Source organism: Eptesicus fuscus, chromosome 12 (genome assembly GCF_027574615.1).
Source record: "Eptesicus fuscus isolate TK198812 chromosome 12, DD_ASM_mEF_20220401, whole genome shotgun sequence".
Lineage (NCBI taxonomy): Eukaryota > Metazoa > Chordata > Mammalia > Chiroptera > Vespertilionidae > Eptesicus > Eptesicus fuscus.
This window is the reverse complement of record NC_072484.1, coordinates 31,545,597-31,572,952: the sequence shown is the minus strand read 5'-3', so window position 1 is coordinate 31,572,952 and position 27,356 is coordinate 31,545,597. Positions and strand designations below refer to the sequence as shown.

Here is a 27,356-nt window from a genome sequence, read left to right as displayed (position 1 = left end):
CTACGCCCACGATTGGGCAAGCGGGAGGCGCAGGGGGCAGGACTCAGGGTGGCCGGGGTAGCTGATTGGGCCAGCAGGACGCTGAGCTCGTGGCGCCAGTGGCGCCGCGAGCTCAGCATCTGCTCAGCGTCTGCGCCATGGCTGCACCGGAGGCTTTCTAAAGGCCTGGTGCACCAGCGGACAGCCAGCCAGCTCCCCCGCGATCGAAAGCCAAAGCGGGGGAGCTGGCTGCCTGTCCGCTCCGGCACAAGGCCTTTCGAAAGCCTCTGCCGCGCCGGAGGCTTTTGAAAGGCCTGGTGCACCCGTGGACAGACAGCCAGCTGGTGCACCAGGTGCATGATTAAATCATGCACTGGGCCTCTAGTATATATATAAAAGTCTAAGCGACTATTATGACCGAATGACGGGTTGCTATGACATGCACTGACCACCATGGGGCAGACGCTTAACGCAGGAACTGCCCCCTGGTGGTCAGTGCACTCCTGCTCAGCCAGAAGCCGGGCTCACAGCTGGCGAGTGCATCTGTGGTGGCAGGAGCTTCTTCTGCCTCTGCGGCAGTGCTACCGAGCAGCGGCGGTGGCAGGCGCAGTGGGGCCAGGATGAGCGGCAGCAGAGCTGCGCCAGGCCCGGCTGGGGCTCCTCACTGGCCGCCTGCTGCTTCAGCACTCACTGCTACATCCCCCGAGGGGTCCCAGATTGCAAGAGGACGCAGGCCAGACTGAGGGACCCTATCCGTGCACGAATCCGTCCACCGGGCCTCTAGTTCTTTTTCTTTTTTTTTATACATTTTATTGATTTTTTTTACAGAGAAGAAGGGAGAGGGAGAGAGAGTTAGAAACATCGATCAGCTGCCTCCTGCACACTGCCTACTGGAGATGTGCCCGAAACCAAGGTACATGCCCTTGACCGGAATCGAACCTGGGACCCTTGAGTCTGCAGGCTGACGCTCTATCCACTGAGCCAAACCGGTTAGGGCAGGCCTCTAGTTCTTTATAAAATGCAAGGAAATAAAAATATTAAACAATAAGGCTAAAACATACACTGCCAAAATCAGAAGTTTACTGACACAAATGGAATGTAATAGAACTAATTAATTTCAATAAAAACTTCTCTTGCCCTTCACAGTTAGTGTGTTTCCCTTTAATCTTTTCTATTCCATATGATTTCTGTTTTTCAATCTGACAATAAAAAAGAAAATTAGAGGTCTAATAAATGGTCTATCTAATATCAGAAAACTGCACAAGTCTGATTGTTCATTTGTTTTAATATACTTTTATACATTAATATTCTAGTAGAAGAGCTGTAAAAATTATTCTGGAACTTTAAAGTTAAAAAGTTAACTTCATTTTCAAACTGTAATACAATTTTATTAGTTCTTGTAACCCTAATATTTATTAGGGTCTCTATCTTACCTTTTCCCCTTTCAAAAGTAGCACTGCTTTTCTTTTCCTGGCTGACACAGTGGAACTTATGTGCATATTACTAAGTGAACAAATCCAATCTGAAAAGGCTACAAACTATGATTCCAACTTTACGACTTTCTGGAAAAGACAAAACTAAGGAGACAGTAAAAAGATTAGGGGTTGTCAGGGGTTGGGAGGAGGGAAGGACAAATAGGTAGAACACAGAGGATTTGTAGGGCAGTGAAACTATTGTATGATACTACAATGGTGGATACATGTCCATCATACATCTGTCCCATCCCATACAATTTACAACACCAAGAGTGTACTCTAATGTAAACTACTATTTAAAAAGAAAAAGAAAAAGTGGCAGCAGGCGATATGAACACAAAAAAGCATTAAATAGTTAATACTATTTGGAACACTTATTTCAAATTCCACAGTTGCCCTTAATTTCCAATACTCTCCTCCTTTTAAATCAAGAGCAGAATGTTCATCAGCATTTACTATGTACCAGGAAATGTGTGCCTGTTGCCAGAAAGGGATTCTTTCTCTAACACCCAGAACAAGGAAACCAAACCATTACAATCCCAATTGATCAGCACTTGAAATAATTAAGTCAGGGTATTCTGAAGGCACGGAAAGGAATTTAAGTCACCCTGCAACCCATTATCATTCATCCAATAAATATTTATGGAGTACCTCAAAATTTTGGGAAAAGCTGTCAAGGAAATAATAACATCTAAGCTTAGTTTTGAAGAATACACAGGAAATATTCAGGTGAAGAACACTAAAACAAGAAATTGTAAAGAACAATATACTTCAAGCAAGTTCAGAATTTTAAACACCTGTAATTTTGACCCTAAAATTGCCAAAGGCTGGAACACCTTGTTAACTCCTATAAGAAGCATATCGGATCAGCAACCCTTTTATATGATTTGGAGAATACTGGTGTACCCTACTTGACTGTTACTATGTGTGCCTAAAAGAAAATAGAATCATTAATTCAAAATTATTACAATTCAAATCTCATTCTCTTCCTTTCTCCACTCCTTATACAAATCAGTTTTACTGCAGAGGTCACAGAGCAAAATGCTTTGAAAGGACAAATAACTAGGGAAGTGTAGATGGATCCCTGAAAATGTGATGAGAGCTTGTCAGTTTTCAAAGTAAGAAAGCAAGAATTTTTCAGATAATATTTCTGTTTCCAGTAATGGTGGGATAGGTTATTTGTGTCAACCTTCCTAAACACACACATACACACATACCCCTCCCCTTTCTTTGTCCCTCTTCCTTTTTCTGTCTCTCATTCTTAAATAAAACATATAAGCAAAAGAAGAGAAAATGAGAAACTCAGAGAAGCAAGCAAGCCCAAAGGGTCTGTTGATCCCTAAAAATTAAATTTTGTTCTGACAGAAACCAAAGCCCAGGGCCCTCACAAGGTAAAGAGTCTAATAGGAGAACCTCTCCATAATAGGCTGAGATTTTAGGGTTATTACCTTAGGATGAGCGTTGAAGGGGATGGGGTGAGTAGATCCAGAGAAGAATTATGACCCCATGGAGGGACTATCAGATCTGAAACTTGTTTTAAGGTGGTCCCTGGACTAGTAATGCTTAGATACCTGATATGAATAAGCTCTCTGTGGAGAAAAGTTCCTTGCAAAGTATGGGCCTCAAACGATTCTTACAAATAACTTTTCAAATACAACATCAAGTCCTAGCCAGTTTGGCTCAGTGGATAGAGCGTTGGCCCTCAGACTGAAGTATACTGGGTTTGATTCCGGTCAAGGGCTGTACCTCTGTTGCAGACTCCATCTCAGGCCCTGGTTGGGGCTTGTGCGGAGGCAATCAATCAATGTTTCTCTCTCTGTCTCTCCCCTTCCCTTCTACTCTCTCTAAAAAAAGAAAAAAAGAAAGAAATCAATGAAAAAATATCCTTGGGTGAGAATTAAAAAAAAGAAAGAAAAAGAAACAAATACAACATCCAGCTATAATAAAAGATAACTAGACACTGAAGGAAAACCTCCAAAGTAAAAACTGACAGAAAAAGAGACAACAGAAAAGGCCAGAGACTTTTGATCTTATCAGACTCAAACTACGAAACAATTATGCTTATAGGAATAAGAGATGTTTCAGAATATTTGTAGGGAACAGGATACTTTATAGGCTAGAAATTATCCACAATGTAGCAGATAAGTCAAAACTATGAAAAAAATGAGAGGAATAATACAGTGAAAGGTTTGATATATTTTTAATTGGTACTAGAAGAAAAGGAGGAAACAGGACAGGACAAAGGCAATATTCGAATAAGTAACAGTTGAGAATTTCCCAGGAGCAACCAGATAGTCACATTCCAGAAACCAACAAATTACAAACAAGATAAGTAAAAAGAAATCCACAACTAAACATCTACACCAGTGGTTCTCAACCTTTCTACTGCCGCGACCCTTTAATACAGTTAAATCATGTTGTGGTGACCCCCAACCATAAAATTATTTTCGTTGCTACTTCATAACTGTAATTTTGCTACTGTTATGAATCGTAATGTAAATATCTGTGTTTTCCGACCCACAGGTTGAGAACCACTAGCAGGTTCACCTAAGACCATTGGAAAACACAGATATTTACATTACGATTCATAACAGTAGCAAAATTACAGTTATGAAGTAGCAACGAAAATAATTTTATGATTGGGGGTCACCACAACATGATTTAACTGTATTAAAGGGTCGCGGCAGTAGAAAGGTTGAGAACCACTGATCTACACTAATAAAAGAGAACGATGCAAATTGACCGTACCTTTGCTACGCCCACCAGCCAATCAGGAGTGAGTATGCAAATTAACCCAACAAAGATGGTGGGTTAATTTGCACGCACAGGTGCCCAGCGGCCGGGACACTTGCGTCATCACCATGGTGACAACGCAGGCTTTTCGCACCGCCCCAGCTGCTCCGGGCCTCTGGGCAGCGTGGGAAGATGGAAAGGCGGCTCCTGGTGGAACGAAGGCAAAAAGGCGGCTCTAGGCCAGAGCAAAGGCTGTGCTGGCAGCCAGGGTAAGGAAGGCCCATTCTGCATGAATCTTCGTGCATTGGGCGTCTGGTATAATTATAAGCAAGCAGAAAAACTAGAGACAAGGAGAAATTGGAAAACCAAGCAGAAGAGACAGATTACATTCAAAGGAGCAATATGAGAATAGTAGTTGATTTTTCCAAAAGCAACAATGAAGCCAAGAACAGTTTAATACTGCAGAGTGCTTAGAAAAGAAACCTGCCAAATTAAAATTCTATATCCAGTAAATATCTGGATATAGATATTTTATGTTCTATAGATATAATATGTTCTATTAATGAAAGAACATAATCCCACTTAGAAAGTTTGAGTTGAAAAAAGGAGCACAAAAGAGAAAAATTTATGGAAATGTTCAAATAAACATTGACTATGAATATTAGACTTTGACATGTTATGGCTCTAACTTATAATATCTATGATGGTATTTACTTACAGAACAAAAATACCATATATTTCCAAACTAGAAAGGGGTTTAGGGGAATAAAGTGATAAAAAGAATCCAAAAGAATGGTAGGAAAAAAACTATAGAACATAAGACACACAGGGAAAAGTTAAACAGAAATATGGCTAATTATATTAAATATAAATGAAATAAATTATCCAGGTAAAAGACAAAGACTGTCAGAGACTGGATTAAAAAAGAAATCCAAATGAATTAGAGTAACCAAAACAGTTTTAAAAAATAAAAATAAAGCTGGAGGAATGACACTAATTTTAAGACTATTATTACAAAGCTAGTTATTAAAATAGTGTGATATTGGCAAAGGGATAACAGATCAAAAGAACAGAATGAAGAATACAGAAATAGATCCACACAAATAATAGCCAATTTATTTTTGACACCGGTACAAAGGAAAAAGGATAGTTTTTCTTTTTCTTTTTTTTACAAATGGTTTTGGAAAACTTGGACATCCATTTGCAAAATCATGAACTTCAACTTAAACCTCACACCTTATATAAAAAAAAAGTGTACCAATAAAACAAATTAAACAATGGGCAAAAAATATTAAGACGCTTAACAAAAAATATATAAATAAGCATGAAAAGATGCACATTATTTTTAGTCATTAGGGAAGTTTAATTAAAATAAAAATAAGATACACTACAGATCGATTAAAATGGCTAAAATTAAAAAAAAAAGCAAGCTGACAGTAAGTTGAGAAGGATTCAGAGTAACATAAATTACGTAATTCACCCCTGGTGGGAATGCAACATGATATAGTAAGTCACCTTAGAAAACAGTTTGGCAGTTTCTTATAAAGTTAAAATTATATTTTTCATGTGACCTAGCAATCCCACTTATAGCTACTTATCCTAGAAAAACAAAAACTTACATTCATAAAAGACTATACAGATAATTTATAGAAGCTCTATTCATATTCAAAGAATGTTAAGCAAATGGATAATTGTGGTCCATCTATACAATGGAATACTATCCTAATAGAGGGAATATGCTAATTCACTGCCCCGCCCTCAAAGATGGTGACGCCCACAGCCAATAAGGAGGGAATATGCTAAATGATTGCCACGCCCTCAAAGATTGCTGGGGCAGCAGGCACATCGCGTGCCTGCCTGCAGAGTCCCCCAGTCCCCTCAGCCCCCCAGGGCCAGCCCGAGGCGCAGGCAAGCCTCAGATGGCAGCTGCCCGAGGTTCAGGTAACCAGGGCCGGCCAAGGCTTGCGCTGCTGGCAGTGACAGCAGCAGAGGTGTGATGGGGCGTCGCCTTCCCGATTGCCGGGTCACCTCCTGCCTGAGGGCTCCCGGACTGTGAGAGGGGGCAGGCTGGGCTGAGGGACTCCCCCCAACTCCAGTGCATGAATTTTCATGCACCAGGCCTCTAGTTTAGCAATAAAAAGGAACTAACCATTGATACAACTTCAATGAATCTTAAAAGCAATATGCTGAGTGAAGGAGGCAATAATGTTGACAAATAGGGGTGGGAGACTCGGTGTGACTACCTACCAAGGGTTCTGTGTCCTGGTTGTGATGTGGTCACTTGAATCTATGTGTGTGTTAAATTTCATAGAATTGAAAATACAAAGAGAAATCAACTTTACTGTATATTAATTGTAAAAATTAAATTTAAATAGGATAACATGAACAACTTTATGCCAGTAAATTTGAAATTTCTAGAGGAAAGACTTACCAAAACTGACACAAAAAATGAAAACCCTAGAGTCCCATACCCAGTTCAATCAGTACTGTAACTGGGTATCTAATCTAATAATAGACAAATATGCAAATTGACCATACCTCCAACACACCCACAAGCCACGCCCACAAGCCGTGCCCACCATCCAATCAGAGCGAGTATGCAAATTAACCCAAACCAAGATGGCTACAGCCACAGAGAGCAAGGTTCCCTAGGTAACAGAGGAAGCCAAGCTTTCTGCCAGCCGTTGCAGGCCTAAGCCTCCACTCAAGCTACAAAGTTTCAATTATAGAAGGTAAACAAATTCAAACAAATGGCAGCAGGATGGAGCTTGAGAGAGCAGGCCAGGGTTGCCGCCAGCAACAGGGGTAGCAAAGCTTTCCGAACACCCTGGCCAGGCCCACCCGCTTAAGGCAACAAAATTTCAATTATAACCCAAACACAAATGGATTCGGGCCTCGGAGGGAGCCCCAGGCTTGGCTCTGCTCCAGGCTACAAAGTTTCAGTTGTAGAAGGAAAATAAATTCCAGATACCAGGAACTCCGCTTGCATCCCAGGGGGCGTGGCCGGCCTGCAAACCACCACAGGCCCCTCACTCAGGCCGCCCCTCGCCCCAAGGAAACCCCACCTGATCAGGGACACCCTTCAGGGCAAACCAGCTGGCCCCCACCCCTGTACCAGGCCTCTATCCTATCTAATAACAGAGAACTATGCAGATTGATCATCACTGCAACACACAATATAGCTGCCCCCATGTGGTCAAAGGTCCTGCCCCCATGTGGACACAGGATGGCCACCACAAGATGGCCAGCAGGAGAGGGCAGTTGGGAGGCACCCGGCCTGCAAGGGAGGGCAGTTGGGAGGCACCCTGCCTGCAAGGGAGGGCAGTTGAGAGGGACCAGGCTTGCAACGAAGGGCAGTTGGAGGTGATCAACCCTGCAGGAGAGGGCAGTTAGGGGTGACCAGGCTGGCAGAGGAGGGAAGTTGGGGGCAAACAGGCTGGCATGGGAGTGATTAGGGGGTGATCAGGCTGGCAGGCAGAAGCAGTTAGGGGCAATCAGGAAGGCAGGCAGGCAAGCAGTTGGGAGCCAGCAGTCCTAGATTATGAGAGACATGTCCGACTGCCCGTTTAGGCCCGATCCCAGGGATCGGGCCTAAACGGGCAGTCGGACATCCTTTGAGCGGTCCGAGATTGGAGAGGGTACAGGCTGGGCTGAGGGACAACCCCCCTCCGTGCACGAATTTCGTGCACCGGGCCTCTAGTTACTTTATAACCTGTTCTATCCTAATGTCTTTTTACTGTACAGCTTAACACTTCCAAAAAGTTACAAACTTTGTAAATGTTAAGCAAATGAGTAATGAACATACTCCTCCACCCCATCCCATGCCTTTACACTGCACTCCAATACTGCTTGCTGGGGGAACTCCTATTCATCCTTCAAGAATTAGTTTCACATCCAAAATGAAGCCTTTGCACACCTCTCCAAAATGAGTCAAGCACTTCCACATATTTATTGTATAATCACATGTAATTTATTTATACACTTCTCAGCAGATAACTCAAGGACCTGGACCCTGACTTATTTCCCTTGATATACACCCTGTATTTATGCTAGTGCCTAGCATGGTGTTTCATAAATGTTTGAAGAACTGAATTATCAAGACAGTAGTAAACAATATTTTGACAAAAATTAACCTTGCTTGCATATAGACCTCCTGTTCAAAATTAAGAAAAGCAGTTTAGCCCTAGCTGGTATGGCTCAGTGGATAGAGCATCGACCTGTGGACTGAAGGGTCCCAGGTTTGATTACAGTCAAGGCCACATGCCTGGGTTGCAGGCTCGATACCCAGTAGAGGGCGTGCAGGAAGCAGTCAATCGATGATTCTCTCATCATTGATGTTTCTATCTCTCTCTCCCCTCTACTTTCTTCTCTGAAATCAATAAAAATATATTTTAAAAAAGAGAAAAGTTTAGCTATACAATGGATACTTGATCTGCAACTGATGTTAAAGATGCTCTTCAGTCTTACATATAAATGTTTTCACATCTATAATTAACACCAGAGGTAAAAGTCATACTACCACTTCCCAAACAGATGTGAAAATAGTTAATATGTATGAGATGCTTCTTTGGAGCCATATGGCTCCATTTGCCCTTTTATGAGGCTGTGTGATGTATCCATGTGATGAGCACAGTGTCCAACAATCCTTGATAAAGCTACAGAAACAATTCAGTACTGTTACTGAAAGGCATTAACCTTGGAACCACTAACAACAAATGACCTTGGATCTGTCATTTCACCCATCTGATTACAGTGAAGAAACTGCAAAATATAAGTAATACTACTCTCTCCTATTTCCTCCTTTACTGTCCAGAGGTAGATTACAAAAGAGACAACCATACTTCTGCAGATGATGGATAAGCAATAACTAAAAGGGCGTGTTGTCCTAGACTTGCCAACAAAAAGTAGGCTGGAACCAAGGGCAGCAAACATTGGCTGGCTTCTAAATATAAAGGTATGTGAATGCTTATGATGAGTCAGTCCCTGCTTCTTGGGATTTATATTGATCATTTTTAAACCTAACAAGTCCAAGACCTAGGTAATATTCTTCCCATTTCACAAAAGGCAAATCGGAGTAATTGCTACAATGTCACAGAGAGGTGATTTAAAAGTATTATGTCTAGATTCACAGTCTATTCATTTTGCTCTACAGCAAACATTTATGTCCTATTTGGCTCAACAGTATGTTTTATTCCAATTTTAAAAACTGAGGTAAAATCCACATAACATAAAATTCATCATTTTAAAGTGCACAATTCAGTGGTTTTTAGTATATTCACAATGTGCAATCACCACCACTATCTGATTCCAGAACATTTCCATCAGCCCCCAAAATAACCCAATACCACACAGCAGTCATTCCTCACACTCCCAACAACCACTAATCCTATGAATTTGCCTATCCTGGATCAGTTATTAGGTTAAATTTTGAGCTAAAATGTTTTGTAATAGCCCGGCCTGTGTGTCTCAGTGGCTGAGCGTTGACCTATGGACCAGGAGGTCACGGTTCAATTCCCAGTCACAGCATATGCTTGGGCTGTGGGCTCAATTCCCAGTGTGGGGCATGCAGGAGGCAGCCGATCAATGATTCTCTCATTGTTGATGCTTCTATCTCTCTCTCTCCCTTTCTCTCTGAAACCAATAAAAAAAAAATACTTAAAAAATGTTTTGTAATAAATTATTTTTAATCGTGACTTAGTTGCTGACACTAAAAAAAATTTAACCTTCAGTTTCTCAAAAGAAAAAGAGAAGGTAGGTAGGTTTGTCTGGTAACAATAATTCTGCATTCCTGCACTGACAAAATTACTCTGCTGTACTGAGCTGTGTGTACCCAGCAATGGGCTCTAAAACCCATCCACTGGAGATGACAGAGGTAAATCTGGACAACTCTGTTAATTTAGCTTACTGGCCCAACTCCTGTGGTTATTTGAGTTAGCAATCCCTGCTCTATACTGAATAAAGAATTATCACATGCAATGGCAAACACATTTAAGTTCTCAATTTAAGACTATTTGCTCTTTGATTTAGTTTCCATTATTAGTCCAATTAGAACTTCAAAAAAACATCTTGGATCAGTTTACAATATGCCTTTTGTCAATTAAGAAATACAGAACTGACCATGGATTTACAGAAAAATTCTAATGGTCAAGACCTCTTCTCTGTATCTAACAGCACTCTGCTTACCTCTTCCATTGAGCATTGCCATTGTACTGTTTACACATCCATCTAGCTACACAAAGCTCCAAGGACAGAAAACGGTATCCCCAGGAGTCTCTACCACTGTCATGTAGATGATCCAGAAATACTTGTTGAAAGAATAACACTGTGACAAGTGATAAATCAAGCAAATGTTGCAATATTTAAAAAGAGGGGAAACTATTATTTGGACAATACAAATTATAACACTGAAAATGGAGTTCATTAATGAAATCAGAGGTCCATGAACTCCTTCAAAGTATATACCAAGCCCTAGCCAGTTTGGCTCAATGGATAGAGCATTGGCCTGTGAACCAAAGGGTCCCAGGTTCGATTCCAGTCAAGGGCTTGTACCCTGGCCTGGGCCCTGTGCAGGGGGCTACCAATCGATGTGCTTCTCTCACATCGATGTTTCTCTCTGTCTTCCCCTCTCTCTTCCAATCTCCCTAAAAATCAATGGAAAAATATCCTCGGGTGAGGATTAAAAAAAGAAAAGTATATACCAAAAAGCAGGTGCATGTACATTTTTTTTTTTGAAGAAAAACTCGAGAGCTTTTATTACAGACTCAGAGGAAATCTGTAAACTACAAAAGATTTAAGAATCACTGAGTTAGACAAAAGGAAATGTACATTTTTAACACTGTTTAATATTTATTTAAAAAGATTAACTTGACAATTTACACAAATATTAAACAATTAAATTTCTCAAACTAAGTATACCCTATTCTTTCCTAAAAGCAGAGAAGATGACAATGTATCCTAGGCTTCAATTTACGTTCCAGCATGAGCCCCAAGCTTGATGAATGATTAACAAAATGTCAGCCTCAGAAAAGATACAGTGGCATTCAGAATCAATCAGGTGAGGACATCGGTTTACACAAGGAAACTTAATTTTTGCTTTACATTACTGCTTAAAAAATAAGAACTTGATTTTCTTCTTAAGTGTCCAAACTTAAATCCTTTAGTGTCTTACATTTTTTAAATTGATGAGAAAAAGAGAAACACTGATTTGTTGTTTCACTTATTTATGCATTCATTGGTTGCTTCTTGTATGTGCTTTGACCAGGGATGGAACCTGAAACCTTTCGGTATCTGGATGATGCTTTAACTAAATGAGCACCCAGCCAGGGCTTACATTTTTAATATATCCCTTGAATTATATGTGGAAAGAGAATTTCTTGAGGGCCAGAGAGATACTTTAAAATGGTCTTTTTTGAACTTGTAAGTCACAATTATTTTAAGATTGGTCAGTGACCTCTTGAATCTTAAAACTGTTAAAATACCATTACTGAACTTTCTAAATTAGTGCTTACAGCCTTTTAAAAAGCCAAAATACAAAGAGAACATAATATTTGTGTGGCACACTGGGATAAATAATCAAAACTTTCAGACCTAAGATCATTGACTTAGATGCCCTGTATCCTGCACAAATGGCCAGAAGACTGAGGGGACCTGTATCTCCACACATCTGTTATTCTTCCTGATATAGCACACTAGCTCAAAATTACTGGTTTAAATCACCTAGAGAGATCACAGGCTAGTCAAAACCCACACAGGTTTCAAATTACCCACACAAGTTGAAAAAATTATTTCATAACTCCCCTTATTTCAAGTATAGTCCAGATATGACACTAATAAGCAACCATCTCTTCTGGGAGATCATATATTTGGAGGTAACTGGCACAAAAAAACCCACAAAAACAACAAACACAAACTAAACCTTTTATCCCTAGCTTGGAAGAATAAGCCAAAAGAATAAGTTAGTGGTAAAAATGAATGTTAACATTAAATCAAATTATCTTTTTCCTCCACTTTATAATGGTTCTCTTTTCTTGTCTCAACTTAAGGTGGTAATCATGGCCAACATTCTCTTTCATCTATCAAACTAATGCAATATAAATAGTGGTGTTTTTGCTTTTTAAATGGGGGAAAACAGGTAAAAATGGTTAACAATTAGCTCTTTGACAGTTCCCCAACCCACTCTGATCTTCAAATCTCAAGACCAAGTGCACAGAGAAACAACCTGTTCAAAGCCAGGATATAGATTTTTTTTCTTCTTCTGATCCTGCAAAGGAGCTGAATTCAGAATATAAGCATTCACAGTAAGGCCTGGTAACTCATTAATTTACTGCTTGTGTGAAATTGCAGGATTTTTAAGACATTATAATCCTAACATATCACTGAGGATTCTGTTTTTATTCTCATGTACAAAATTTACAACATTCTTATTTTAAGAGGCAAAACACTCAAGCATTTCTATAAAATGAACCAGCATGTATAGAGTAACAAATAACATTTGAGCCCTCTGTGAATTTCATTTCTCCACCTTTAAACCAGAAAAGGATCAAAGAGCCAATGTAACATAAATAACATAGAAACAGTGGGAAGTCTTCCAATGAAGGGAAGTATTGTAAGGAAACCCAAGCAGTTAGATATGAATTAATACAGTTCTAACTCAAACACTTGACAAAAGTCTAAAGTCCAGTAATGTCTCCAATTATCTATATATATAAAAGCCTAAGTGACCAGCTAAACGTTCAACCATCTGACCAATAGCTATGATGCGCACTGACCACCAGGGGGCAGACGCTCAACACAGGAGCTGCCGAGCTTCTGTGACTTGGCAGCTGCAGCTCTTGGGTGATGCACCTGGAACCAGAGAGGTGGGAGTCCGATTCCGGGGTGCATCACCCAAGAACTGCCCTCTCACAATCCAGGACCCCTCAGGGGATGTTAGAGAGCTGGTTTTGGCCCAATCCCCACAGGCCAGGCTGAGGCACCACACCGGTGCACGAATCTGTGCACCAGGCCTCTAGTCCTATATAATAAAAGGGTAATATGCAAATCGACCAAATGTTGGAAGGACAGGTTGCTATGATGCGCACTGACCACCAGGAGGCAGACGCTCAATGCAGGAGCTGCCCCCAGCCCGCAGCCCCCGATTGAGGTCTACCGGCCAACCTCTTGATCCCTTCCCTTGGAGGGCAGTCTCCAATTGCCCGATGGCGACTGGGGAACCGGGGGTGGGTAGCGGTGGACTCTGGTGGCGCCAGGCCAAGGCCCCTGCCATGCCAATCACCCCACACACAGAGGGCGACCTGTGGCGGGGGGCGGGGCCGGTAAGTGGGCGGGCACGGGCAACCCTTCAGTCCTTCCCCCCCCAGGCCAGCAGGCTCCAATTACCCAATGGCAATCGGGGAACCGGGGCTGAGTAGTGGTGAGGGGCGGGGTCAGCTGCCAGGGAAGATGGCCCTGATCGCAGGCCAGGCCTAGGGACCATACCCCTGCATGTATTTCGTGCACTCGGGTGGGGAGCGGAGGGGGTGTCCCTCAACCTGGCCTGTGCCCTCACAGACCAGGAACCCTAGAGGGATGTGCAAATGATAGCGGGGAGCGGACCTAAGCCACAGTCTGGCCTCCTTCTGCAGGAGGCTACCTGCAGGCCAATCGGGGGATGTTGCCAGCCAGTGAAGAGGCCGGCCCCACCCCCCAATCGCTGTCCCCTCCCTCTGCCTGCTGGCACCCACCTTGGCTGGCCTGGCACCACCCGCTCGCCGGCCCCGCCCCCCAATCATTCCACCGTTAGGTTGATTTGCATATTAGGCTTTTATTATATAGTTTATTATATAGGATGATAGGCAAAGATATCACTGTATATATTTTTATACAGGCAACAAAAACAAAATAAAGTCACAACTGACACTTTATTCCAATGGCCACAACTTTCTGGAACTAAAAGAAAACTTCATTTGAGACCTAGAGTAACTTAAAAGTATAACCCAGCATTTATATATGTAATAATTATTGCTATCATTTAAATGCCTCTAATAGCCTGGCCTGGTATGAGATGCACACTCCCATTTTAGAAATAAACATGTCCAGAGGTTAAACCTGCCAAGTCACAGGACTACTAAGTGGCTGAGGCCAGATCTGAACCCCTGTTTAGGAAGAAAAATTGCAAGGCAGATGGCTATTTGTTTTCATGCTACATAGTCATAAATACACAGAACATATTAACTACTTTAAACTACTGATAGAGACAGGTTCCTTCTCTAAGGAGTGTATTATTTAAGAATACAAAGCAAATTAGCGCGTTACCTAAGAGAACAGGGCATACAGAAGATGTCAATGCAGGATAATGTTCTTCAAACATATCCCTAACATACAATGCATAAGTAATTCCCAAACTATAAACCATAGGACCACTGAGAAATAAGACCTCTAATCCAGGTTCACAAGTCTATAAGGTAAGCAAACTTTGAATTTTCCCCAAGTCTGAGATGGAATTCACTTCTCTACCTAGAAGCAAGAGAATCCTATATTCATGAAGACTCAAGAACCACTCACAATTTGCACTGTATATGAGTAACTGAGGCATCTACACCGAGCTTGAGTTACATACCAACCCACCTATCAACAGCAGCAATTTAGTACCTCACCCATTAAGCAGGCCAGACCAGAAACAGGAAGTACAGGTCAAAAGGCCTCATTAAAAAATAAGAACTACTGGCAGCAGAAAATGAAAATAAAGAATAAAAAGTAGTAGCACTGACAATGAACACACTGATTTCACTGACAGAAAAGGGAAAGAACTCATATTAGGTGCCCAGAATTTCATAAATTATCTCCTTTAATCCTCACAGTAACCCTGAGATAAATTTATCTGCTGCTTTAGTTATTAATACTCACAAGTACTACTAACCCCCTTTTACAGGTTAATAATTAAGTTGTTCAAGGTAGTTATCTAAATTGTTTAGACAAAAATCTAGGCTTGAGAGATGTTAAGTAACGGTTCCCAGACTTGGTCTATCTCATTCCAACAATCCTGTTGCCCACGCCCCCCTGACAAGCAATGTTAAAGAGTGAGAAAGTCTGAACTCCCCACCCCCAAATTTCTGTAGCTGTTTCAGAAACTATACAATTGAATTTTCCCCAAGTCTGAGGAAAGCCAATAGAAATTTTCATAAGAAAACATCTCAGAAAGCTACTAAATTGTAGAATGATACATGCATCATTACAAAATGTCCTCAGTTGTAAGCTTGAGGATAGAGACAATCTAGAGATCCTTAGCACAGCATCTATCTGAAATGTAGTAGGCACTGAGGGTCTATTGAATGAGTAACATCTTTTGACTAGTTATAAATTCAATAGCCCAAAATGACTATTTTGTACTTTATAATATGCTATGGTTCATTTCTTTAGAAAAATAATTTACTATTCATTTTTAACAGGGTTGCTTTCCTAAATGTTGTAGAACATTAATGAAATAACTAAAATGGAGAAATGCCTGTTACTGTATGTCATAAATTCAGAAAAAATTTTAGTGTTCACCTTTTCAAGCAGATTAAAATGTTTCAGCTAATAAAAACCTGTCAGAAAAATCCACAAAATCAAAAAGTGTGAAAAGAAAAACAGTGGCCAATATAAAGGTATTTAAAGATATTTCTAAGTATACCTTGGTATTAAACCCTAAAACACTCATTTCAGATAACACAATTATTTTCTATGCAAGAAAACACTATTATTGCTAATGTAAAAAAAGCTTGCCCACCATAGTAACTGTTGCTAAGTAGGTTTCTTATGTCTAAGACACAGAATTTGTAGAAACCAGTGAAATGCCACTCCTAGCATGACACTGTGAATTCATTTACCTAAAACGTTTAAAGACTTAATCCTTGATTTCTACAATATGAAAAAAAAAAAGTTTGGTCAACAACTAAGTCTGCTGATTCTCTACCCTGGAGTACACCAAATATTTAAGAAAAACTGCCAATGACTTATAACCCAATGTAAATATATGCTTTGTTACAATGACAGCAGTTTCTTAATAATCCTAGAGCCGTGGTCGGCAAACTGCGGCTCACAAGCCACATGCGGCTCTTTGGCCCCTTGAGTGTGGCTCTTCTACAAAATACCACGGCCTGGGCGAGTCTATTTTGAAGAAGTGGTGTTAGAAGAAGTTTAAGTTTAAAAAATGTTGCTCTCAAAAGAAATTTCAATCGTTGTACTGTTGATATTTGGCTCTGTTGACTAATGAGTTTGCCGACCACTGTCCTAGAGGAATTTCTTCATTTGAAAAGCCAGGTGGCCTAGATTTCTATTAAGAAACAATTAAATGATACTCTACTTTTGAAATTATCCACCTTAAGAGTCAAAGTAATTTAGGTGTATAAACACACTAATACTCTTGTGAAATGAGCTTGGTCCAGGTCACCCAATGAATTATGTTAGACCTAGGATCAAATTCAGTTTGTCACTTTAAATCAAGTATCATAAGCATTATTACCTTAAAATTCTAAGCCCTTACCTAATCCAATGCCAAATCATATCAGTTCTCAATTTTTGAACTTATACACCTTGTACTGTAATTTATGCAAATGTCATATAGTTGTCAAAATAATAATCATAAATGTAACAGTTAACATCTTTTGGGCACTTATTGTGTTAAGTATTATGCTAAACTAGAGGCACCGGTGGGGTCCCTTGGCCTGGCCTGCGCCCTCTCACAATCTGGGACCCCTTGGGGGATGTCGGAGGCCTGGTGCACGGATTTGGCCCGATCCCCACAGGCCAGGCCAAGAGACCCCACCGGTGCACAAATCCGAGCACCGGGCCTCTAGTATGCATATAAGATCTTTGGTTAATCTCTTCCCACCCTCCCCACTGAGATTCATCAGTCTGTTCCACGTTTCCATACCTGTGTGTTGAGCATCCGCCCCCTGGTGGTCAGTGTGTGTCATAGCTACGGGTCGAATGGTCGCTTAGGCTTTTATATATATATAGAGATGTGTTACATGCATAATCTCAATACTCACAATGACCACATGAGGAAACTGAGGCACAAAGATAACCTTTCCAAGTTAAAATCTAGAAAAAGGACAATGCAGGGAGGGGTGCACAGGGATATATAGTAAGTCTTCACTTAATGTTGTCTATAAGTATAAGGAAACCAATTTTACCGCAGGCTAATCAATATAAACAAGAGTTAAGTTCCTATGGCATCACATCAAGCTTCTAACAAAAAACAACAACAAAAAACACATTATTCAAAGATGTGGTGTAGTTCAAAAGCCATGAATCTCCACTGCCTGGACCAGGATCCTAGGCCAGCTCGAGGGCTAAGATACTTGGTTGAACCATGTAACCTTTATGTGGCCCAATTTCTTTTCTTCTAAAGTTAAAAGTCCAACAAATAATCTCAAAAGTTACTCATACCCTGAAATGTTCTGATTTTGTAATCATCTCTGTAATTAGGTAACTAACTCAAAAAAAGAAAACAAAATTCCTCTATCCTCTGAAGTCTCCCTCAGTAGTCATTTTATGAATCTAATCACTAGGATACTGTTGGAAGAACAAAAAACAGTACTTTTTCTTAAAAGTTAGAAGTTCATTCTGCAAGTATGATCCTCAAATCTGACTCTTCACCTCAAATAACAATGACAGGGAGAAACGACCTTACAACATCTTTGGATTAGGATGGGAGGAGTGAAAGAACAGACAGACCACTGTACGTATAGGTGGCTATCAATTCATAAAAACAATCACCCATTTCTATCTCCTCTAAAAAATAGAAAATTAAGTCTTTAAAAGGTTGTCACATAAACTCATTGCTTTATTCAGCCAATAAAAATTAATGAAGAAATTGTGTTCTTTATCCAAGAAGTTTATTATAGGCATGGAAGAATCATCAATTTATAGAAATCCTACTAAAATGGCCTGTAGCTCTAGAATCTACATTTAACCAAGCTGGTCATGTAGTCCCTTCAAATTGCATATAAAGCCAGTAACAAGACACTTAAACATTAAGAAAGAAGCATAAAGCCCTAGGTGGTTTGGCTCAGTGGATAGACCGTTGGCCTGAGGACCAAAGGGTCCTGGGTTTGATTTCGGTCAAGGACAACTACCTTGGTTGCAGGCTCCTCCATGGCCTGGGCCCTGGTCAAGGCACATGCAGGAGGCAACCAACTGATGTGTTTCCCTCACACTGAAATTTCTCTGTCTTTCCTGCTCTCTCTAAAAAAAAAAAAAAAAAAAAAAATCAATGGAAAAATATCCTCTGGTGAGGATTAAGAAAGAAAGAAAAAAGGAAAGGAAGGAAGGAAGGCAGGCAGGCAGGCAGAGGTTCCACTCAACCCATCATTTTGTGAAGTCTTCCAGGACCAAATCACTTTACATAATTATCATTGCTGCCTTTGTTATCTAGAAAATAATCCCCACCCAGAAAACCAGGATAATCTGCAATAGAATAATTTCCTATCTGCAAAGTCCCTTTGCCACATGTGACTTTGACTGTAATTCAGATTCCAAGGATGAGGTTACGAACATCTTTGGGGGTAGGGGAGTGTCAGTATATCTACTACACCCACTCTCTTGCCTCCCAACTAAAGCTCATAAGTCTCAAAACTCATCATCTAAATTAGGTATAACGAGGCTCTGGGTTTAATACATTAACTACAATCCCTGGCGTACAATTTTTTAAAAAAAGTTATTTGCTCCCAACATGCAATGGGGATCAGGGACAGGGCACCAGTTATAGACATTCTAGTCCGAACAGGGAAAATATAAAACAGATCCATTGGTCCAAAGCAGTTTTAAAATCTGAGCTAACTCCATTCATTCCATTTCCAAACCAGAGAAAAATCCTCAGTGACATTCAGCTCTCTGCGCCCTTGGTTCCACCCTTCTTTTTTTTTATGAAAACCAGTACATTTATACCTGATTAGTTTTACCAGCCTGCTTTCTGCTAGTAGCATTTAGGGGGTTCACAGCCCTCTTTAATTTCCTACTCTCTCTTTCAAGCCAAGCTGTTTCTGCTAGTATAAATCCTCAAGAACCTAGAAGGCTTTACATGAATTTCACAAAGGTTCACTCCACTAGTCAGACTCAGATCCACAAAACAAACCAGGCTACACTTTCAAGACTTTTTTTCCGTGGAAATCTCCTCAACCAAATATCCATGTTTATCACATTAAGGTGTCTTTTCCACATAACCACAGGACACAATTCTTAAGCATATTTGCCACTTTGTAACAAGGATCCTTTTTCCTCCAGTCTCCAATGAATGCATATCCCACTTCCACCCGAGCCCTCACTAACAAAGGCATTACATCCATATTTCTAGCAACAATCTGTTCTTCTAAGTCTTTTCTATCATATTCCTCAAAAATGTTCTGGCCCTGGCTGGCTTGGCTTAGTGGATAGAGCATCAGCCTGTGGACTGAAAGGTCCCGGGTTTGATTCTGGTCAAGGGCACATGCCTGGGATGCGGGTTCGATCCCAATGGGGGGCCTGCAAGAGAGAGCCAATCAATGATTCTCTCTCATCGTTGATGTTTCTATCTCTCCCTCTCCCTTCCTCTCTCTCAAAAACAAAAAAAAAAGAAAAAGAAAAAAATTTCTGGCCTCCACTGCCCCTTCCACATTTTTAGGTAACAGTACCCCAACTCCTGGTATCAAAATCTATACTAGTGTGCGATTGCTGCCATAACAAATTACCACACAAATTACCACACTACATTTACCATGTAGTGGCTTAAAACAACAGAAATTTATTATCTCAGTTTCTGAGGTTGAGTGAACTGGGCTGTCTCCTGTTAGGGTCTCACAAGGCCAAAATCAAGGTGTATTCCTTGCCAGAAACTCTGGGGAAGAATCTATTTCAAAGCTCATGTAGAACTGTTAAAATTCAGTTCCTTGTGGCTGTACAACTGAGGTTTCCTTTTCCTTGCTGGCTGTCAGCCAGAGCTGGTCTTTGCTACTAGAGGCCACCCACATCCCTTCTCATGGGTTACCAGTAGCCCCCTCTAGCAACAGCAAATGGAGTCCCTCTCATGATTCTGATCTCCCAATTTTGCTTCTGACCCATCTCTTTTTTTTAACTCTCAGCTACAGAAAGTTTTCTGCTTTTAGACAGGGCTTACCCACAAAATCCAGGACAATCTTTCTATTTTAACCCTAATTACATCTGCAAAGTCCCCTTTACCATGTTACATATGTAAAGATGCTGGGGATTAGAGAATGAACATCTTATTTGGGGAGGGGCCATTCTGTCTATTACAAACCCAAACCCTATGTAAGGCTTTAAACTCAGTTCCTAAAGAAAATTTCTCCTTTCTCCAAAGGAGTATGTAAAGGTGTATGTTCAGAGACAGAGACAACTGTAAATTCAAAGCCTCACCCTGAAGAGGGTGGCTAGTTGACAGGAAAGCTTAAAAATACACTGTGGAAAAGAAAGTGCCACCCGTTTCATCCCCAATAAAAGGCAATCAATGAACCCATTATGCAGAAAATAACACAGTGTGCCCCCCCTCCCCAATGTGTGCTTCTCTTCTCTACTGTATTCAGTACAAAAGGACATAACCAGGCATACGTTGCCCTAGGGCCGTGGTCGGCAAACTGCGGCTCGAGAGCCACATGCGGCTCTTTGGTCCCTTGAGTGTGGCTCTTCCACAAAATACCACGGCCTGGGCGAGTCTATTTTGAAGAAGTGGCATTAGAAGTTTTAAGTTTAAAAAATTTGGCTCTCAAAAGAAATTTCAATCGTTGTACTGTTGATATTTGGCTCTGTTGACTAATGAGTTTGCCGACCACTGCCCTAGGGTGACCAAACTTTGTAATCAGTTAATAAATCAATCTAAGGAAACTCACAATCCTTGTGTTCCTTTTTCAAGTCATACACCCTCCTCCAACAGAAATGAAAATTCATCTATTTCAAAGTCACAGAAGGACAAACCTTCTGTGGTAAACTGCAGGTAAATTTTAGAAATGTGTGTGTGTGTGTGTATTATTGATTTCAGAGAGGAAGGGAGAGGGAGAGAGAGAAACATCAATGATGGAGAATCATTGATCGGCTGCCTCATGCACGCCCCAAACTGGGGATTGAGCCCGCAACACGGGCGTGTGCCCTGACAGGGAATCGAACCGTGACCTCCTGGTTCATTGGTTGCCGCTCAACCACTGAGCTACGCAGGCTGGGCTGCAGGTGAACTTTTTAAAATGATCTGCGGGAGTACTAGTATGGGTCCTGATCTTTCATCCCCAAGGTCCAACAAGCCAGTTAACCCAGAAGACTGACAATGAAACAAAAACACTGCAGCAACTACAAAGGCAATATTCTGAAGCCTTCCCTCCTGTTAAGATTCTTGACTATAAATTTTACTTGGAACCAAATATACCAGCTGGTCCCTTTTAATAATAGTTACAGTGAGATCTACCCAGCACTTACTGGCACTGTGGTAAGCACTTGACACAAATTATCTTGTTTACTCTTCACCATAAACTTATGAGCTAGAGAAGATTATCACCCCAATTTAAAGACAGAAAAGCCGAGGTTTACAGAGGTTAGGTCACACGACTAAACGGTGGCAGCACTGTAAATAGCAGTCACACTGATTCAGGCACCCAGGCAGTCTGGGTCCTTACCACTGGCTGTACTGCAACCCCTTGGCTGGGAGGAGGTCTCCCAGCTATGAAGAAGAAGAATCTTCCCTTTCTAGCCTTCTTTTCCTCTCCTCTCTTCCCACACACCCTCCTCATAGACCTCGGCAGCTGAAAGGTAATCAAGTCTTCTCCAATTAATTTGCCACCTCCTTTTCAGAACTCTTCCCTTCCCACAATAGCAATAGCCAAGAAGCAACTTCTGACCCTGACTTTGCTTCCCAAAAACAAACTACAGAAGCTCCACCCATCACCTGCCTCGGCTAAAAATGTTCCAACGCCGGGGGAGGAGAGGGGCGGAGAGACGGGGACGAAAGAAAAGTCCTACTCTTTCAAAAGGTCACCAGCTAAGAGGTATAGTCTTAGCCAGCCTTTAACTCTCCTTCTGCCTCCTCTGCCACCCAGGCTCCCAACTATCCCTTAACTCCAGCTCCAACCCGGTCTGCCCCACTTCGTGGTCCTCTCCGGCTTTCTCCTCGGCGACCGCGCCCGGGGTTCCCCCCACCTTGCAGCCCAGCCTGCAGGTGCGAAGCCCAGCCTCGCCCACAGGGACCCTGCGAAGGCCCCCCCGCTCCAGCTGCTCTGCTCCGCCGCGGGTTCACCCCGCCCTTCCCAGTAGGCACCACTCCCCTAGGCACCGGCCCCAGCATCCCCCTGCGGCCCCACCCCTCAAGCTCCCTTCCCCCTTGGTGACCCCCTCCTCCCAAGTTACCCCCTAGTCCCCGCCTCAGTGAAGTCCCCTTTCCCCGAAGGAGCTGGACTCCCGAAAGCTAGCTCCCACCTTCACACCAGCCTCGGCTCCCACGTCTCGCCCCCCGCCCCCCGCCCCGGGTTGGGGGGTGGCCCCGGGCCTCCCCGGTGGGTTGCAGGCGCCTCGGCTGGTGTGTGTGTAGAGGGGGGGGGGGGGCGGGCAGGGGAAGGCGAAGGGCACTCCGGAGTCCGCTGGAAGCACAAGGGGCGGCCGCGCCCGGCTGCCCTATTCTGGGCCAACCTCCACCCCTCAACAGCCTCGCCTGGCGGCTCCCACTGTACCTGTGGTGGAAGCGGCAGCGCTAGCGGCCGCGCTCCCCTCTCCTCACACAGACAATATGGCGGCGGCGGAGGAGGAGACACACGGCTCGGCCGCCAGCCGCAGGGACCAGAGCGAGGCTGCTCCCGCCACTGCCGGAAGCGGAAACCCTCTCTACCAGGAGATGGGGCGGGACTGCTTCAGACCCCGCCCCCCGCGGGATCGCGCCGAGTGCCGCCATGCTGGGATGTGCTATTGTACCCTGGGGCTCATTTCCGGACTAGGGTGCAAAACGTAAGAAGTTCTCAAGGTGAAGCGTAAGGAAGAGACTTGCAGTAATTAAGCGCGTTTTATTTCAGTACCTCTGAGAACTGACGAGAGAGACAACATGAACCTCCCCCCCTCCAAGTACCCAATTGGTTTGACCCAAGCTAAGATGGCGGTCCCTAGGTTTCCCGCACTTCACCCGCTGACGAGTGCCGTCAATCGGCAAGCCGACCCGCCTTTCTTGAAAAGAAGCATGCGCGACCTGCGGAGCTGAGGAGCGGAGCATTTTGGAAGTTGAAGTCTCCTGCTCGGACCCCTCGTCTAGGATTAAGGTTCCGGTAGTACATTTTTGTCTGCTCAAACTTCGAGTCCGGAACTAGCGGACGAAAGTTGGACCCCGGGAGTGGTGTGGCCCAGGAGTCGAGGAGGGGGCGATACTGGCCTTCTAGGGACTGAGACCTAATTCCTGTTTCCTATAGGAGTCCTATCTGGAGCTGCCCATGCAGAATAGTGTTTTCTCTGGTCGGTCTGCACCCCCCGCCCCCACCCCACCCCTGTTCTTGCCCGGGCAACCTCCCCAAAGCAGCCACAGGGCGCTTTCTGCAGTGCAGACCTGATCGTGGCGTCTTCTGGGTTAAAAATCTCCCAAGGCTCTCCTTTGTACACCAAAAACAGCAAATCTCTCCTCTTGACATCCATGTTCCTACATTATGTGGACAACCCATCCAGCCCCCTTTTACCTCCATTTCTGCCCCTCCGCGCCCCCCCCCCCCAATTCCTGATGCTCCCTCCCACTGCAAATTTTCCTGAAATTTATCTGTTTTGCCCACCTCCCTTCGCACTGGCAGTTCCTTTGGCTACTGTTACCTCCTGGACTGGCTAACATACATGAAAATAATTCAGGGGTCCTTTTCTCGGAGGATCTTCCCTCTCTTGAGCTCCCCAAGACCTAGGCACCATCTGCCCTAACTGGTTTGGCTCAGTGGATAGAGCGTCAGCCTGCGGACTGAAAGGTCCCAGGTTCGATTCTGGTCTGGGGCATGTACCTTGGTTGCGGGCACATCCCCAATAAGAGGTGTGCAGGAGGCAGCTGATCGATGTTTCTAACTTTCTATCCCTCTCTCTTCCTCTCTGTAAAAAATCAATAAAATATATTAAAAAAAAAAAAAAAGACGTATGCACCATAATTTAGCAGCCTGACTGGTGCCCAGCCTGCCTCCTCCATCATCAAACTGTGAGCCCCCAGTGGACAGGGCTGGGTCTAATGACCACCCCGCCTCCTGCAGGCCCTGCTAAAAGCTGGTGTGTGGAAGTGTTACTCAGGAATTCGTGTTCCTCTCACCTCTGAGGGGGCAGAGGTGTGAGGGCTGGAACAAGGTGAGGAGGCCGGGTTATTTTGGTATGACCAGCTGTTATCCCTGAGCTGCCTGCCCGCTCCAGCCCTCCGTTAGCAGTTTAGCTTACTGGCACCTCTGCTCCCAAAGAGACAATTTTCTCCCCCGTGGGATGGGATGGGATGGGGGTGGTGGCGGCTGCTGACTTAGAGTGATGGCCACAGGGAGGTGGCCGTGACTTCTGTTCCTCGTTGTCCGGCAGGTCTGTGGCATTTGATCTCATAGGCCGGGAAGCTGCAGTCCTGGGTGTCCTCAGGCTGGTCATTCCTCCTCTCTGGCCCTCTGCTTCCCCACCTGTGGACTGAGGAAGTTAGAGAAGATGATCCCAATGTTTCTGTGAAGCCCTCTTTCAGGAAATGACTAGCCTTCCACTTAGCTCTCCGACCATGTCTTTTTGGTTCTCGTGGCTCCCTTTCCCCCCACCTTTGTTCACATTTATTCAGTTTATAGTTATTAATCACTTGCTATGAACCAGACATTGTGTGAGGTGCATGAGCAAGACCCATCCCAGTTCCTTATGGAGAGCACCTTCTAAAGTGAGAAACAGATTATGCACAGGTAAACAAAAGAATAAAAGAAGTAATTTCAGCCCGGCCAATGTGGCTCAGTGGTTGAGTGTCACGGTTCAATTCCAGGTCAGGGCACATGCCGGCGTTGTAGGCTTGATCCCCAGTGGGAGGTGTACAGGAGGCAGCTGATCAATGATTCTCTCTCATCATTGATATTTCTATCTCTCTTTCTCCCTTCCTCTCTGAAATCAATAAAAATATATATATATATTTTTAAAAAAGTAATTTCACAGAGTGCGGGTATTTCCCAAGACTTAGCCCTCACACCTTTCCTATGATCTCAGCCCCTCCTACAGCATTATTCATTCTTCCACCCAATTCCAGCCTCCATCCGTGACCTCATGTATATAGGGCTCACCAGGCACACACATACAGCCCCTTTGTACTATGTAGGACACAGCTGAGACCCAATCCCTGCCATCTCCCAGGCTAGCCTGATATAGGTCTCTGGTCCCAAGAAGCTCCCAGTCTCCAACATCCACTAGTTATGGAGCCTTCAAAGACAAGCTCAGTTATCTTTCACATTTACACTTTCCGACCCCTTACATAGCAAGTCTCAAGCTAGACTTCCTTCAAACAACAACAGCAACAACCACAGTTAAGATGTTGACAGTGCTTGCCCTATGCCATACACTGAATGTACATCATCTAATTTAATCCTCACATTAGCTGGAGGAGGTAGAAACTAAAAGTATCCCATTGTACAGATGAGGAAACAGATTTGGTGAGATTACAGGACGTGCCCAAGATCATATGCCAGAGATGGAACTTGCATTTCAACCTGGGTCACTGCACTGAGAACCTAGATGTATCAGCTTTCTGTTGCTGATTAACAGGTCATCCCAAAACAGAGTGGCTTAACCCAACAATCATCATCTGCTTATTTGTATGGATTAGCAGTTTGGACATGTCTCAACTAGGATAGCTCTTTTCTGGTGCACATGGTCTCTGGGCTTACTCCTGCCCTTGCGGTCAGCAAGTTGACAGGCTGGCTGGTCCTATATGGCCTCATTCAAAGATCTGGCCACTGACTGGTCTGTGGCTGGAGTGCCTTGTTTCTTCATGTGGCTTCTTCAGCAGCCTAGCTCAGGCTTCCTTACAGGATGACCTCCAAAAGGAAGAGAAGAAAAGCTGCAAGGCCTCTCTTGAGGCCTAGGCTCAGAAGTGCCATAGGATCAATTTTACTGCATTTTTAAAATGTATTTATTATTTTTTGTTTTTATTATTATTACTACTAGAGGCCCGGTGCACGTAATTCGTGCACTGGGGTGTGTGTCCCTCAGCCCAGCCTTCACCCTCTCCAATCTGGGACCCCTCTCACAATCCAGGGCTGCTGGCTACCAACTGCTTGCCTGCCTGCCTTCCTGATTGCCCCTAACCGCTTCTGCCTGCCAGCCTGATCACCCCATAACCACTCCCCTGCCAGCTTGATTGATGCCTAACTGCTCCCCTGCCAGCCTGTTTGCCCCTAACTGCCCTCCCCTGCAGGCCTGGTCACCCCTATCTGTCCTCCCCTGCAGGCCTGGTTCCCCCCCCAACTGCTCTCCCCTGCAGGCCTGGGTCCCCCACAACTGCCCTTCCCTGCCGGCCTGGTCACCCCTAACTGCCTTCCCCTGCTGGCCTGATTGCCCACAACTGCCCTCCCTTGCAGGCCTGATCCCTCCCAACTGCCCTCCCCTGCTGGCCATCTTGTGGCGGCCATCTTGTGTCTACATGGGGGCAGCCATCTTTGACCACATGGGGGCAGTCATCTTGTGTGTTGGAGTGACGGTCAATTTGCACATTACTCTTTTATTAGATAAGATAGAGGCCTGCTGCACAGGTGGGGGCCGGCTGGTTTGCCCTGAAGAGTGTGCTGGATCAAGGTGGGGGCTCCCTTGGGGTGTGGGGCGGCCTGGGCAAGGGGCCTGTGGTGGTTTGCAGGCCGGCCACGCCCCCCAGCGACCCAAGCGGAGGCCCTGGTATCTGGGATTTATTTATCTTCTATAATCGAAACTTTGTAGCCTTGAATGGAGGCCTAGGCAGGCCAGGGCTGCAGGAGGTTGGCTTCCTCCATTGCCAAGGGCAACTCAAGCCTCCTGCTCTCTCCAGCTCTGTGGCTGCTGCCATTTTTGTTGGGATTTATTTATCTTCTATAATTGAAACTTTGTAGCCTTGAGTGGAGGCCTGGGCCTGCCAGGGTGTGCGAAAAGCTTGGCTTCCTCCATTGCCAGGGAAACCCAAGCCTCCTGCTCGCTCCGTGGCTGCAGCCATCTTGGTTGGGTTATTTTGCATACTCGCTCCTAATTGGCTGGTGGGCA

At 43.7% G+C, this 27,356-nt stretch overlaps 1 protein-coding gene and 1 long non-coding RNA gene across 2 annotated transcripts in view; one reads left to right on the top strand and one right to left on the bottom strand.

The window, feature by feature from the left end:
* LOC129151018 (uncharacterized) overlaps positions 1–11,241 on the top strand; it is a 37,113-nt gene extending 25,872 nt beyond the window's left edge. Inside the window, exons 2-3 of the long non-coding RNA XR_008557824.1 lie at positions 9,001–9,141; positions 11,121–11,241. This is a non-coding gene — a long non-coding RNA (uncharacterized LOC129151018). The remainder of the gene's footprint in view (positions 1–9,000; positions 9,142–11,120) is intronic.
* Positions 1–22,983, bottom strand: part of CSNK2A1 (casein kinase 2 alpha 1) — a 56,706-nt gene extending 33,723 nt beyond the window's left edge. Inside the window, 1 exon segment of the mRNA XM_028144652.2 lies at positions 22,850–22,983. The gene's annotated coding sequence lies outside the window, so the exon portion shown is untranslated.
* Positions 22,984–27,356: the final 4,373 nt, after the last annotated feature.